This window comes from Ylistrum balloti, unplaced genomic scaffold (genome assembly GCF_031769215.1).
Source record: "Ylistrum balloti isolate Yb309-2 unplaced genomic scaffold, AGI_CSIRO_Ybal_v1 Utg371876, whole genome shotgun sequence".
Taxonomy (NCBI): Eukaryota; Metazoa; Mollusca; class Bivalvia; order Pectinida; family Pectinidae; genus Ylistrum; species Ylistrum balloti.
The window spans coordinates 37,385-53,427 of record NW_026782926.1 but is presented as its reverse complement, the minus strand read 5'-3'; positions in this window follow the sequence as shown (position 1 = coordinate 53,427).

Genomic DNA, 16,043 nt, shown 5'->3' with positions numbered 1-16,043 from the left:
GCACTGTTTAGCTTCTTCCGAATTTAATAACACATAACGAGTATGTTCTGTGTTTATAGCGAATACATCTGTACGCAGTTGATAACTAGCCACCATACCAGTCGTTTGAGAATCAGATATGATATTTGAAGGTCCTGGTAATGGTAAATTATGTATCTGATAAATGTCAAACCTGCCTCGGACGTCTAATAATGGAATTGATATTACAACTAAAATTTGATTCTCCTCCAACACCGTGGTGCACGTGAGGAATTTATAGAAATACCATAGTCTGGTATTTGGATCTTCGGGAAGTTTCAGAGTGCTTGGTAAATTAACTTGAACCGAATGGAGTAGTGTTTTAAGATTCCCCGGTGACACCGTACTTGGGGATAGGTGTCCCAGTGATAACATATTCAATTGTAAACCTAAACGTTCTAAATAGAACATTGCCCTTTGCATCATTTGTTTTAGGTCCTCTATTATTTTATCTAACCTCGCGTATAAGTGGACAGCTATATTTAAATTGTTTACTCTCTCGTTTAAAGTATTAGATATATTCGCCAGGTTCTGATCTAACTGCGCGACACTTGTCGACAAATCATTTATCGCCTGTCTGTTCTGGGATATTTCTACCCGTGATACATTTAAGATTGACATGTTTTCTTCTAGAACATGTGCAATATCCATCTGATTTTTACTTAACAAGGCTATGTTGCGGTGTATCGTATTCAAGTCAGATTCTGACACTGTACCAAACAGAAAGCTGAGCGCCTTTCCTATAATAGGTAATAGAGCTCGTTTCCGTCTAGACTGCTGATGTAACAATTTATAATCTAAGAAACTACCCATCACTGTATGCTGAGTAGTCCTGAGGGTCTCTAACATAGTTTTGAGTCCTTCAAACACATTTAAGAAACCAAATCGTTCTGGTGTATCATACTGTCGTACCACAGTAGTAGCTAATTGATTTGCCATTGCAATGTCGTTAGTTAAATGGGACATAAATTTCTCATAGGGGGCTAGATCTAGTACAAAGGTAACCAACCATCTTGATCTTGTGGCTGTTACTTCATTAACTTTGTGAAAAACGACATTTTCCTGTACAATAATAGCACTGGTTAGACCAATAATAAGTAATGGTAAGATAAGCTTCATTTTGCTTGATCGATCCTACAACTATAATATGCCAGTGATTATACAAACTATTTACAATTTTAAGGCCTATAATAGATCAGTTATTGCCTGCAACAGATGTTTAACTGATTTATTATTACTTCTTTTATATTCTTTACGTTTTACTATTGGTTTTTCCTTGACATAATCCACCGACATCAATTCCTCATCATCAAGCCCTGTAAGGCTATCATTACTGGAATGTTTTGACAGTTGATCATCACTTTGGGAGCCTGAACTGTCCGACCTACTATCCGCATCAATGGCTTTTGTATCTCGCCGTTTTATTCTTTTGGCTAGCTCCATTAATGGAATATCTTCTTCCTCGGAAGAAGTATCCCGTTCCCTGCGGAATCTTTTAGCTATTTTAGCAAGCGGTGTATCGGAGTCAGAATCTGAAGATACCGCATCGCTGCTTCCGTCACTGTCTTTTGGTGGTGCTGCATATGTCGATTGTCTTAGTAACCTATCCTGACCCTTAGGTATTTCCCAGTCATCTATCTTTGCTAAACGTAAATGTTCCGCGTGAGCCTTTGTCGTGCGTCCGTCAAGTTGGTTCTTAATTGTAAAAGTCACTGGTGTGGTTTGTTCAATGATTCTATAGTAAGGTCGCCATTTTCCTTGCAATTTACTTTTCCTCAAATGGTTCTTGTAAAACACGGGGTCACCCACCTTAAATTCTAGCGGCTGACTATTTTTGTCGGCATATTTAGCCTGACGTTTATTTGCCTTCTTTAAATGCCGGTGCACTAGAACGAAGGATTTATGCTGTTATTCAAGCGCTATTTTGTGCTGTTCTTCCCCTAAGTATTTTCGTCTTGGTTTTAACAAATTGTCTACCGGAAGTACTACGTCTCTGTTATATAACAAGAAAAATGGTGAGAACTTTGACGACTCGCTAATATTAAACCTTACTGCTGCTAATGTTTGATTCAAATACAAGTCCGACGTTGTTAATTCATTGTCTAATTTCTTGGATAAGACGTCATGTAATGTTCTGTGAAACCGTTCTACTTTAGCATTACTCTGTGGGTGGTAATATGAAGTCTTAACATGGCTTATATTCAAACTTTCCAGAACGTGCTTTACGACCCGGTTGTCGTTTTCTGTCCCGTTATCTGTGATAATTTGTAGAGGCGCACCATATCGGGGAAATATCTCATCTATTAACAAATGAGCAATGTTTTCGGCTGACTTGTCAGGTACAGCAAATGCTTCTGGCCAACCACTGTAAATGTCAACAAAACTCACAATATATTTGTTTCCTGATAAACTTCTAGGATAGGGGCCTGATAAATCTAACCCTATTTTTGCGAACGGATATGGAGGTATGTCTGTTTCCTGTAGGGGAGGCTTCCTTTTCTTCAGACTACGAGTCTGACATATGACAACTATTTATATATTCGTGCAACTGTTTGTATAAATTTGGCCAAAAATACTTTTGTCTAATGGCGTCAAACGTTTTGTCAATACCCACGTGACCATTGCCTTCATGGTATTGCGTAACCACTTCCCTCCTGACATGGTCTGGCACATACAACCTAAGTACGGGCTCATCATCGGGGTCAGAAATATAATATACTATTCCGTCCAATACTATGTAATGTCTGTGCACCTGACTTTTGGCTTTACCGCTTTCTAATTGGTCCCTAATTTCCTGTATTTCTTTATCTTTCATTTGTTCCGTCATTAAGTCAAATCCTTTTAAATCATAAACAGTCTTTTCTGGGATATCTGACGTATCTAACTTACTACTAGCAAACTCTTTAGGATCAAATCTATTAGAATTCAAAGTACAAATCTCAAATGCTTTGTCACTTATGTCTGGCTCATAGGATATTTCGTTACTGTTGCCTAAGGTTTCCATACTCTGCGGGGTGCGTGACAATAGATCGGCACAACTATTCTCGGGTCCTGCTATGTACTCTACTTTACAGTTATAACCAGCTATGCCTAAAGCCCAGAGCTGAATCTTTTTGTTTTGCATAGGAGACTCTAAAAGGTATTTCAATGGTTTATGATCTGTTTTTATAACAAACTCTGCATTATGTAAGTAATGGTCCAATTTTTGAAGGGCATAATGGATAGCAAAAGCTTCCTTTTCCACGGTAGACCACCTTGTTTGTGTATCCGAAAGTCTGTGTGATAAATAATACACAGGTCTCTCTTCATCACTAAGAGTTTGGGTGAGACATGCTCCTACACAGCTGTCGCTTGCATCCGTATAAAGTGTATATGGCCAACTGGTATCTGGGTATACTAACAAGGGTACAACTGTTAAACTGTTTTTCAGAAAATCAAATGCCTCCTGGCATTCGGATGTCCATTTAAATTTTGCATACTTCTTTGTTAGATTAATTAATGGCTCTGCTATTTTAGAGAATTTAGGAATGAATCTTCGGTAGTAGCTACCCATACCTATGAATCCGCGGATCTCCCTGATATTTTTAGGAGCTGGCATTGCTTATATGGCTTTTACTTTGTCTGGATCAGGTTTAACACCATTTTGGTCTATCACAAATCCTAAATATTTTGTTTCCAGTTGTGCAAAATAGCACTTTTTGAGTTTCAATTTTAAGTGATGTTCTCTTAGTCTATCGAACGTCTGTTGGATGTGCGTCAAATGTTCTGTCATGGTTGAGGAAAATATCAAAATGTCGTCTAAGTACGCGATAGCAAAATCTTCATAACCTTGCAATACTCTAGACATAAGTTCTTGAAATACGGCTGGGGCATTACATAATCCAAATGGCATTACATTGAACTCGTTCAAACCGCGGTGGCAGCAGAAGGAAACCTTCTGTCGATCTTGGCGGTCCATAGCCACCTGCCAATACCCCGATTTTAAATCTAGAGTGGTAAAATACTTTGCTTTTCCCAATAAAGCCAATATATCGTCTATTAATGGCAAGGGGTATGAATTTGTCTTGGTAATTCTATTAAACTGCCTAAAATCTACACAAAACCTTTTTGTTCTGTCTTTCTTATCTACTATCACAACCGGAAAACTCCATGGTGACGTAGATCTACTTATCACCTTAGCCTCAAGCATTTCAGTGACAGCGTTGTCTATCGCTTCCCTTTTATTCAATGGCGTCCGGTAAGGTCTCATTTTAATTGGTGGATGTGTACCTGTATCTATTTTCATTTTAACCGTTTTTGTACATCCTAAATCAGTGTCAGATTTAGCAAACAGGTCTTGATTCCTCGTAATTATGTCGGCAATGTCTTGTTTTTGTTCTGCTGTCACATGAAGTTCATTCGTCAAATCTATCAACTCAACACTCTTGACATCTTTTGTACTACTGGTATGATCTATGGACACTACATTTTGCTCAGGGATACTGGTAACCTTCCCTACTGTACATCCCTTCCTGAGTTTAATTGTTTTGTTGGTGTTATTAGCAATCATAACCGGAAGTCTGAGGTTGCTGTTAGTTCTAGCTATAGAGTTCGTGACCATTAAGCCTGGTTCCTCATACACATATCCTTTGTCTATAGCGGACACTTGTAATGTCGTATTTTTAAGATATTCTCTATTTTTAACTTTACCCTCAAAAACAGAAACAGTTTGTGGTTTTAGAATTACTTCCTTGTGATTTCTGACAAGTGCAGAGATATGAATATCTTCCTCTAATGGTACATACGCCTTACGTATTCTGAGACAGCCTAAATCGAAATACAATCGAACACCATTGTTTTGCAACCAATCTCTACCCAAAATGATATTCCTATTCATGTCCTTGACCACATAAAACTTGTGCGTCAGAGTCTCGTTTCCAACCTGGAAACTTAGAGTTGTCGCCCCGTCAATAGTCAGTGAACTACTGTTTACGGACTGTAAGTAAACCTTGTTTCTGGTCAGCGGCGGAGGATCTTTCAAACTCCGATATACCCTCCTATGTATAAGCGACACTTCTGCTCCTGAATCTACCAAGGATCTAAATTTTTGCTTCCTAATTTTAACAAGAATGGAGTTAGGATTACCTGCCAAGTTTATTTTGTATGTTTTTACTCTATTTACTTCCCCCCTGTCATCGGCCTTAGCATGACAGGAGTTCTCTAGTTTTTTGTAGGCCGGTTTAAGTTTAATCGTGGACACCTGTCCCTCTTGTGTGGCCCCCCACAATTCCAACATCGCAACTGTTCAGTGCTCTGCTGGTAGGCGTTCACTTGACGCCTCGTGGGCTTTCTAGACCCACTCCTACATTCTCTAGATACATGACCTAGTTTGTTACAAGAGTAACATCTCTTGTTCCGGTAGTGGTCAACCTCCATAGGTTGTTCCACACGCTCACCTTCATCGCGTGCATCGGTCCCGGTCATTGAATGAAGAGCAAACCTCTTCCTTAAATTCTGCTCACGTCTAGCTACAGCCAGTGCAGCAGCAAGCGTATCGGGGTTGTCCCGCATGATTTTCACACGCAAATAATTGTGGTACAAACCCTTTGTAAAAAAACCAATTAACTGTCTTTCCACCGTAGGGCCATTTTCTACGGCGTCGGGAAATGCGTCTTGCGCCACGTCAATCATTCTTTCACAATAGATTTCTACATTTTCGTTTTTGTTTTGTTTCATGGAGGCCAAAATTTCTAGGGCGTACTGCGAGTCAGTTACGTCCGCAAACCGTACTTTTAACTCCGCTTTTAAGTTTTCCATGGTGTTTTATCGTATTCAGTCATAAACCGTTGTATAAAATCGGCTACCGCGTCCTTGCACGATTGTATTGCTACAAACTTTTTTTTATCGTCACTAATTTGCATGGCTGAGGAATAGCGCTTTATTTCCTTCATCAAGCATTTAAATTTCTTGGCATCTCCCTCAAACGGGGTTATTGCAGTACCCACCCCTTGTATTGCTACGGCAGCATTTAAACTGCCGACTTGTGTTGCCAAATCTTGCATGGCATTAGCCACTGGATTGGTTGGTTCGACCATGACTGAATAGGTATAGTAAAAAGAATTAAGAGCCACTTACCCTTATTACGAAGTCTGGTCAATAGCAAGGTGGCGGAGAGTCTGCAAATCGTTGTAGTCAAATGGGGCGTAGTAATTACCCTGTGGCAGTAGCCTTTCTCCTACCGGTCTTAAGGGAACGTCGCGGCGGACCAATCCTCTTGGTCTATTACGTCTGGGTAGTTGGGTATCGGTACTGACTGTAATGTCGGGCTTTTTCTTTTCCTCGAGTTCCTTCAGTTCGTGGTCAGAAGGTCTGACAACTGCAATAATTTTCTTCTTCCAATGTACAGGAAAGTTTTCTCGTGCCCGTTGAATAATAACTTCGTTGTCAGAGTTCATAATACAATGCACTTCTTTGTATAATATCCTTTCTGTTAATTCTCGATCCTGGTCACGGCACCAAAAATCAATAGTAACATATAACACTTCAGGTGTTCATATGCGTATTGAAATGACAAAAGTTCAACAACCCAAGTTCCAAAGGTTCGAAGTTTTATTTAACATAATTCACCAGGTATGGCTCCACGAGAATAACAACAGGATACGTTACAACTATAGTAAAACAGTGGACCAACGACCGTCACACTGGTGTATAACTAAGTAATTTTCTTGGCGAAAAGTTCGAAAGTTCCTATAACATTTTAGGTTTCATATGGCCGAATGTGAGTAGCCGGAGACCGCAGGTTGGCGTCAGCAAAGGTTCTCCGAGCTGACTAACTCCGCAAGTCTCCAAGGCTGCTTTTATAATATCTGTGACATATGAATGTCAGCGATTGGTCAACTCCCCTGCCCACAACATTCCAGCGAGAGTCAGCATACCTGTTCTGCCCCAGGTCGGCTGACCTGTATCTATACAATCAAATTGTGTAAATTGAACTTAATTGATTTGTATTAATTGATACTTTGACCATCTTGAAATGGTACTCTATTTGGCTCTTGACCAACTGCCACGTACGTTCATTCTTTCTACCCATCTATTTTATTAGCCTGTGTTATCTCCATGGTCCATTATCGTCCAGTTAACCCATTACCCTAATGCACAATACACACCGTATTAGCATTGTTTACGCTACCACAGGAAAACATGATTATGTTGCACTAATATATATAATATAGAATTCATATCTTGAAATAGTAATGAAACAGGATCATGTAATGATCATGTAATCATTACGTAATAAGGCCATTGTGTTACACCGGTTTCTTTCTATCACGGGCTCGGAGTTGGATTCTTCAGCTGTAACAGTTGCTGGCCGTAGAATCTGTGTCAGAAATGGTCTGTCTCCAGTATCTTTTGCTACCAGGGAAAGTCCATCAGGACTAGGCTTGGTGATCAGCTGAAATTCCTGGGTGGTCAGTCTTCTGGTCAGAGCTGGTCTCTCTTCTCTGGTGACAGGTACTTCAGCATCTTCATCTTTAAATGTCTGGCCCTTATTCTTTGGAACATTTCCAGACTTGAAATAATTGTTCCTTCTGTCTAACTTCATATTGGTAATGGTCAGTAGTGGTCAGCACTGGTAAGTCAGAAGTAGTCAGATGTATTAAGAATACAAAATCAAACTGACCATTTGATTGGTCATTGTGATATACACATCATTGCCTATTTGATAATATAACATCAAAGGTGTTTCAGAAACAGGGAGAGCCCCATAAGTAAACAGAAAGGCCCAAAGAGAACATCCCCTCTGCCTTTGGCATGGATAGTCTGTGTATGTATGCAAGTGGCTGTTAGTTAGTCCAGTGGATGTCATTCACGGTGATTGTCATTGCAAAGTGTATGTAAAACTTCAGTTAAAATCTCGGTCTGAGAGGGGTTTTTCAATTCTCCATAACTCCTGTTTCATTTTACCTACGCTGATTCTGTTTACGCCAAAATGCTCACAGTTGATAATATTTATTTCAAAATTACAAAAAAAGTGTCCTATAATATTATATGTATAACTTGTAAAATGTCTAGCAGCCATTTTCGCAGTATGGGTGAAATTTAAATTCAGTTGTTTTGTACTCTCCATTCTTATGGTCAAAATGATATAGCGAGGACTTGTTTTAAGAAATTTGAACTGCTTCCCTCTCAATGCGTAGTAACCTAATTGTCTTTTATGAAGCAAATTGAAAACATTTCACACCTAGCTAAGTCCTGAACCCAATGACTTGACACCCTTGCTGCTCATAAACTATCCGTCATTGGAACAGTAGTAAGTCATTTTCAATATCAAACTCTTGCTTCTTCAGGAACGTTATCCACGCATGTTATATAGTAGTGTCTATCACACGAATAACACCACAGCCATTCTGTACCATCACCATCAAAGAGAGTTGTGTGCTCATTTAATGTTGTCTGTCCTTCTAGTAGTATAATGTCAATTGCCTTCTTTTCATAGATAAAGCATGGCCAACATTCTTCAAGGCTTGGTTCCCGTCCTTCAGATCCTGATTCAGAAATGAGGACTATATTTTTTCTATGATACGCATAAGTTATATTTCTAATAATTTAATGTGAAGTTGTAAAATAACATTTAAAATAAAAAAAAATTTCGTATTCCAAAATCAAAGGGAATGATTCACAACGAGTAATTACCACAGAAACAATAAAGGAAGTACCAACATTTCAACCGTATCATAATCTAAAAAATCACAAAAAAGTGACTGAAATAAAACTATTTTTAGAACAATCACCAATGCCAATACTATAATTTGATACATGGCAATGCATGTAATTCCTGACGATCATAAAATTTTGTTTGCAATTGACTTCTATATAAATATCGTTTCGTGAAAAATATCACCACATAGACATCTGAATGAAAAGCACATTCCAACAGCATTGAGGATTCCTTCTCGATCTATTCTTAAAATAAGCTCTAAGTCACAAAGTACACTTTCAACAAGTCAAAAATACTTACTTTTTGCAGAAATGTGTTCTGTCACCGCTCGACAGTCTCCTTGTAAACACCGGATTGGGATACATTTGAGATACGAGATTTTGAGTGTGCAAACACAACTTCAATCAGATACTAGATAACAATCATAATGCAAACGGGTCTTCTGATTGGAGTAGAACTACGTGCTTTTGACACACTATAGATTAGGGTGGAGATTTTTTAAAGACTCGGCAAACCCTTATTAAGTTAGTGTTTTGCTTTAAAATGCAACTCTTCCTTATTGCTTGAAAGAATGTCAATCACATTTTGTCTCAAAACTCAGTAGATATTGGAAATTAATTCTTAAATTCAGAACGTTGATACGGCCCCTAATGTAAAACATTAGGCGTTAAGACACGTACTTGTTGGTAATAGCCATGTTTATTACATGATGAATGATAATAATGTTACATGTACCAAAGCAACATCTCATCAACTCATACTAGTACTTCATGCTGTGTCTCGTATCAGAACTGTCCATCTGGTGGGCTGTTCCAAGGCCATGTGTTCTAATCTTAAGATCTCCGCCCTTTTTAGGTCGCCTGAGCTGATTTCATTACAACTAATAGAAAATGTACTTAGATTGTATATCTTTAAAAACTGTTTTTACATTGGTGAATCTTTTTTTTTGTTTCAAAACGCTACTCTTCCTTAATGCTTGAATGGATTTCAACCAAATCTGGTTTGAATTGGGAGTGGGGGATCATTTCATGTGTTGACGGGCCAATAAGAATGTCGTAATAATTTGTATTCAGATATTTGATTCAACCCCTAAGGACTTGTGGAGCAGGCATTTTGGTAATCTAGATAATGCTCTATTCAAAAATTTAGGTTTGTGAAAAAATTACCATGTTTTTCCTACAATTCAATAGAATTGCAGAAAAGGTTGTAGCATTGTGAAAACACAAATCTTTCTATACATTTTTAGAATTTTTTTTCTTTCCTCTATAGTCATGTATGTGTCAGAACACTGATCAATAAGGTTATCTCTGATGAAAACTTGATTCCAAAGACCTTTGCCAAAACATGTATTTCATTATGACGAACAAAAAAATGGGCTTTCTCTCATTACCTTCATACGAAAATAGTTATGGTATAACCCTTTGGTGAAAAATCCAACTATTTGTTGGTCTATCACGGCATTACCACCTACCCTATGCCCGTTATATGCGTCTTGTACTACATCAAGTATATGCTCGGCATACACTTCTACATTCTCGTCCTTCTTTTGTTTGATCGTGGACAGCATATCAATAGCATGTTGCGGATCTACCACGTCAGCGAAGCGTATTCTTAATTGAGTTTTAAGTTGATCCCAAGTGATTTCTGGTTGAATAACATTACCCATAGCTCTATGATTCGTTATCGAGCCACTTACCTAGTTATGGAGTTCCCCTCTGTTACAAGCGGAGCGTCGATTACTCTCGACGTTGCTCTTTTCTCCGTGAATTCCTTGCGGTTTGAGTTCCCCTTTCGTCCTCTTGCTCTTTGAGATTCCTGTTCCTTTGCTTTTTTTTTCTTCCAGTTCGATGCTGTAGGAAAGTGGTCTTACAACAGCAACAGGTTTCCCTTTCCAGTGTTCTGGGAAGTTTCTTCTGGCCTCTTTGATATAGAGTCGATTGAAATCTCTTATTATGTGATTGCTCATACCACTTCTCTGGTGTAATGTTAGTGTTCTTTTGAAAATCCTGGTCACGGCACCAAAAAATAAGACATATATAACACTTCAGGTGCTTATATATGCTTAAAATAACAATCCAACCCGGTAGTACAGGTTCTCTAGTCTTCACATGCAGTTAAAACGAAAGAGTTCGAAAAGTTGAAATAAACTTCTACAGTTAACAAGTTTTAGGTTCCATTGGCCGAATATGGAAATGAGGAGAGAGAGTAACACTGGTGATGTTCTCTGGCCAGTCGTTCTCCCCAAGTCTCTTAGCAACAGTGCGAGCCCCTATTTTATAGACAACGATCACGTTGCCAAACATGGGATATGGTCAAGTGTTCCTAACCCTACCAGAATTTGCCCAAATTTGGTAATACTCCGGTCAAAATATGCTGATCTCACAAATTGAAGTTTCATAAGTATTCAATGACGTAGCTCCAGTTCTATAAACTGACCATAAATGCTTGAATTATGTATTTAACGTGAGACCTTAAGTACTTGACTCTGAAAATGTCAACACTGACCACACTTGACTTTGTGTATCCCGTTACTGACCACACTTGACTTTGTGTATTCCATTACTGACCACTTCACTTTCGTATAATCTTGACTCTTAAGACTATGTACCTATCTAATTCCTTGACCGATAAACAGTTTGATAGCTCTGCACTAAATATCTTCAATTATATAAAATATATTATTAATTAACTCTGATTGGTTATTAACTGCATAATTATTAATCGGATCTTATTTTGTTACAAATGTTACATGTACCAAAGCAACATCTCATCAACTAGTACTTCATGTTGTGTCTCGTATCAGAACTGTCCATCTGGTGGGCTGTCCCAAGGCCATGTGTTCTAATCTTAAGATCTCCGCCCTTTTTAGGTCGCCTGAGCTGATTTCATTACAACTAATAGAAAATGTACTTAGATTGTATATCTTTAAAAACTGTTTTTACATTGGTGAATCTTTTTTTTTGTTTCAAAACGCTACTCTTCCTTAATGCTTGAATGGATTTCAACCAAATCTGGTTTGAATTGGGAGTGGGGGATCATTTCATGTGTTGACGGGCCAATAAGAATGTCGTAATAATTTGTATTCAGATATTTGATTCAACCCCTAAGGACTTGTGGAGCAGGCATTTTGGTAATCTAGACAATGCTCTATTCTAAAATTTAGGTTTGTGAAAAAATTACCATGTTTTTCCTACAATTCAATAGAATTGCAGAAAAGGTTGTAGCATTGTGAAAACACAAATGCTCGATGCTCAAAATGCTTTGTTTCTATACATTTTTAGAATTTTTTTTCTTTCCTCTATAGTCATGTATGTGTCGGAACACTGATCAATAATGTTATCTCTGATGAAAACTTGATTCCAAAGACCGCTTTGCCAAAACATGTATTTCATTATGACGAACAAAAAAATGGGCTTGGTTTGTTTATCAAGAAAATGGGTTTTTACCTTAGTGATTCTCATTCTACTATTGTACATCAATGCTACCAACATATTTTTCTCTCCCATATATTATCAATGAAAGAAACGGTTCTCCTTAATGCTAGGGTAAATTTCAACCAAATTTGTTCTGAAACGTTGTAGGTGGGTTATCATTTCTTAATTTAGGAATTTGATTTGATCCTTAGGGACCTGGGGCGGAGCTCCAAATTGCAAGTTAGTCAGTTTTGCTTTAAAACACAACTCTTCCTTAATGCTTGAAAGAATGTCATTCACATTTTATCTCAAAAATCAGTAGAGATTGGCAATTAATTCTTAAATTCAGAAAGTTGATACAGCCCCTGATGTAACACAGTAGGCGTTAAGACACGTACTTGTTGGTAATAGCCATGTTTATTACATGATGAATGATAATAATGTTACATGTACCAAAGCAACATCTCATCAACTAGTACTTCATGTTGTGTCTCGTATCAGAACTGTCCATCTGGTGGGCTGTCCCAAGGCCATGTGTTCTAATCTTAAGATCTCCGCCCTTTTTAGGTCGCCTGAGCTGATTTCATTACAACTAATAAAAAATGTACTTAGATTGTATATCTATAAAAAGTGTTTTTACATTGGTGAATCTTTTTTTTTGCTTCAAAACGCTACTCTTCCTTAATGCTTGAATGGATTTCAACCAAATCTGGTTTGAATTGGGAGTGGGGGATCATTTCATGTGTTGACGGGCCAATAAGAATGTCGTAATAATTTGTATTCAGATATTTGATTCAACCCCTAAGGACTTGTGGAGCAGGCATTTTGGTAATCTAGATAATGCTCTATTCAAAAATTTAGGTTTGTGAAAAAGTTACCATGTTTTTCCTACAATTCAATAGAATTGCAGAAAAGGTTGTAGCATTGTGAAAACACAAATCTTTCTATACATTTTTAGAATTTTTTTTCTTTCCTCTATAGTCATGTATGTGTCGGAACACTGGTCAATAAGGTTATCTCTGATGAAAACTTGATTCCAAAGACCTTTGCCAAAACATGTATTTCATTATGACGAACAAAAAAATGGGCTTTCTCTCATTACCTTCATACGAAAATAGTTATGGTATAACCCTTTGGTGAAAAATCCAACTATTTGTTGGTCTATCACGGCATTACCACCTACCCTATGCCCGTTATATGCGTCTTGTACTACATCAAGTATATGCTCGGCATACACTTCTACATTCTCGTCCTTCTTTTGTTTGATCGCGGACAGCATATCAATAGCATGTTGCGGATCGTCAGCTGTCGCTGAATAAAATCTCCTACCGCCCCCTTTGCTGACTGGAAAGCTACGAATTTAACTCTACCCGTCGGGGTCTCGGTTAAAGTGGAATAACGTTCTATGTCTTTTATCCACGTTTTGAATTTCTTGGGATCTCCATCGAATGGAGTTACTAATTGTGCCACGCTTTGTACTGCGATAGCTGTACTTACATTGTTCATCTGTACCGCCAACCCTTGAATAACATTACCCATAGCTTCTACCTCGGCCATGATTATTAGGTATCGTAAATATCAAGACTTAGAGCCACTTACCTAGTTATGGAGTCTACGGGTCCTCTGTTACAAGCGGAGCGTAGCGATTACTCCGTCGACGTAGATTTGACGTTTCTTCCTTCTCCGTGAATAGTCTAATTCGTTGCGGTTTGAGTTCCCCTTGGTCGTCCTCTTGTTCTTTGAGATTCCTGTTCCTTTGCTTTTTTTTCTTCCAGTTCGATGCTGAAGGAAAGTGGTCTTACAACAGCAACAGGTTTCTCTTTCCAGTGTTCTGGGAAGTTTCTTCTGGCCTCTTTGATATAGAGTCGATTGAAATCTCTTATTATGTGATTGCTCATACCACTTCTCTGGTGTAATGTTAGTGTTCTTTTGAAAATCCTGGTCACGGCACCAAAAATTAAGACATATATAACACTTCAGGTGCTTATATATGCTTAAAATAACAATCCAACCAGGTAGTACAGGTTCTCTAGTCTTCACATGCAGTTAAAACGAAAGAGTTCGAGAAGTTGAAATAAAGTCTACAGTTAACAAGTTTTAGGTTCCATTGGCCGAATATGGAAATGAGGAGAGAGAGTAACACAGGTGATGTTCTCTGGCCAGTCGTTTTCCCCAAGTCTCTTAGCAACAGTGCGAGCCCCTATTTTATAGACAATGATCACGTTGCCAAACATGGGATATGGTCAAGTGTTCCTAACCCTACCAGAATTTGCCCAAATTTGGTAATACTCCGGTCAAAATATGCTGATCTCACAAATTGAAGTTTCATAAGTATTCAGTGACGTAGCTCGTTCTATAAACTGACCATAAATGCTTGAATTATGTATTTAACGTGAGACCTTAAGTACTTGACTCTGAAAATGTCAACACTGACCACACTTGACTTTGTGTATCCCGTTACTGACCACACTTGACTTTGTGTATTCCATTACTGACCACTTCACTTTCGTATAATCTTGACTCGAAGACTATGTACCTATCTAATTCCTTGACCGATAAACAGTTTGATAGCTCTGCACTAAATATCATCAATTATATAAAATACATTATTAATTAACTCTGATTGGTTATTAACTGCATAATTATTAATCGGATCTTATTTTGTTACAAATGTTACATCTACCAATGCAGCATCTCATCAACTAGTACTTCATGTTGTGTCTCGTATCAGAACTGTCCATCTGGTGGGCTGTCCCAAGGCCATGTGTTCTAATCTTAAGATCTCCGCCCTTTTTAGGTCGCCTGAGCTGATTTCATTACAACTAATAAAAAATGTACTTAGATTGTATATCTATAAAAAGTGTTTTTACATTGGTGAATCTTTTTTTTGCTTCAAAACGCTACTCTTCCTTAATGCTTGAATGGATTTCAACCAAATCTGGTTTGAATTGGGAGTGGGGGATCATTTCATGTGTTGACGGGCCAATAAGAATGTCGTAATAATTTGTATTCAGATATTTGATTCAACCCCTAAGGACTTGTGGAGCAGGCATTTTGGTAATCTAGACAATGCTCTATTCTAAAATTTAGGTTTGTGAAAAAATTACCATGTTTTTCCTACAATTCAATAGAATTGCAGAAAAGGTTGTAGCATTGTGAAAACAAATGCTCGATGCTCAAAATGCTTTGTTTCTTTCTATACAATTTTAGAATTTCTTTTCTTTCCTCTATAGTCATGTATGTGTCGGAACACTGATCAATAATGTTATCTCTGATGAAAACTTGATTCCAAAGACCGCTTTGCCAAAACATGTATTTCATTATGACGAACAAAAAAATGGGCTTGGTTTGTTTATCAAGAAAATGGGTTTTTACCTTAGTGATTCTCATTCTACTATTGTACATCAATGCTACCAACATATTTTTCTCTCCCATATATCATCAATGAAAGAAACGGTTCTCCTTAATGCTAGGGTAAATTTCAACCAAATTTGTTCTGAAACGTTGTAGGTGGGTTATCATTTCTTAATTTAGGAATTTGATTTGATCCTTAGGGACCTGGGGCGGAGCTCCAAATTGCAAGTTAGTCAGTTTTGCTTTAAAACACAACTCTTCCTTAATGCTTGAAAGAATGTCATTCACATTTTATCTCAAAAATCAGTAGAGATTGGCAATTAATTCTTAAATTCAGAAAGTTGATACAGCCCCTGATGTAACACAGTAGGCGTTAAGACACGTACTTGTTGGTAATAGCCATGTTTATTACATGATGAATGATAATAATGTTACATGTACCAAAGCAACATCTCATCAACTAGTACTTCATGTTGTGTCTCGTATCAGAACTGTCCATCTGGTGGGCTGTCCCAAGGCCATGTGTTCTAATCTTAAGATCTCCGCCCTTTTTAGGTCGC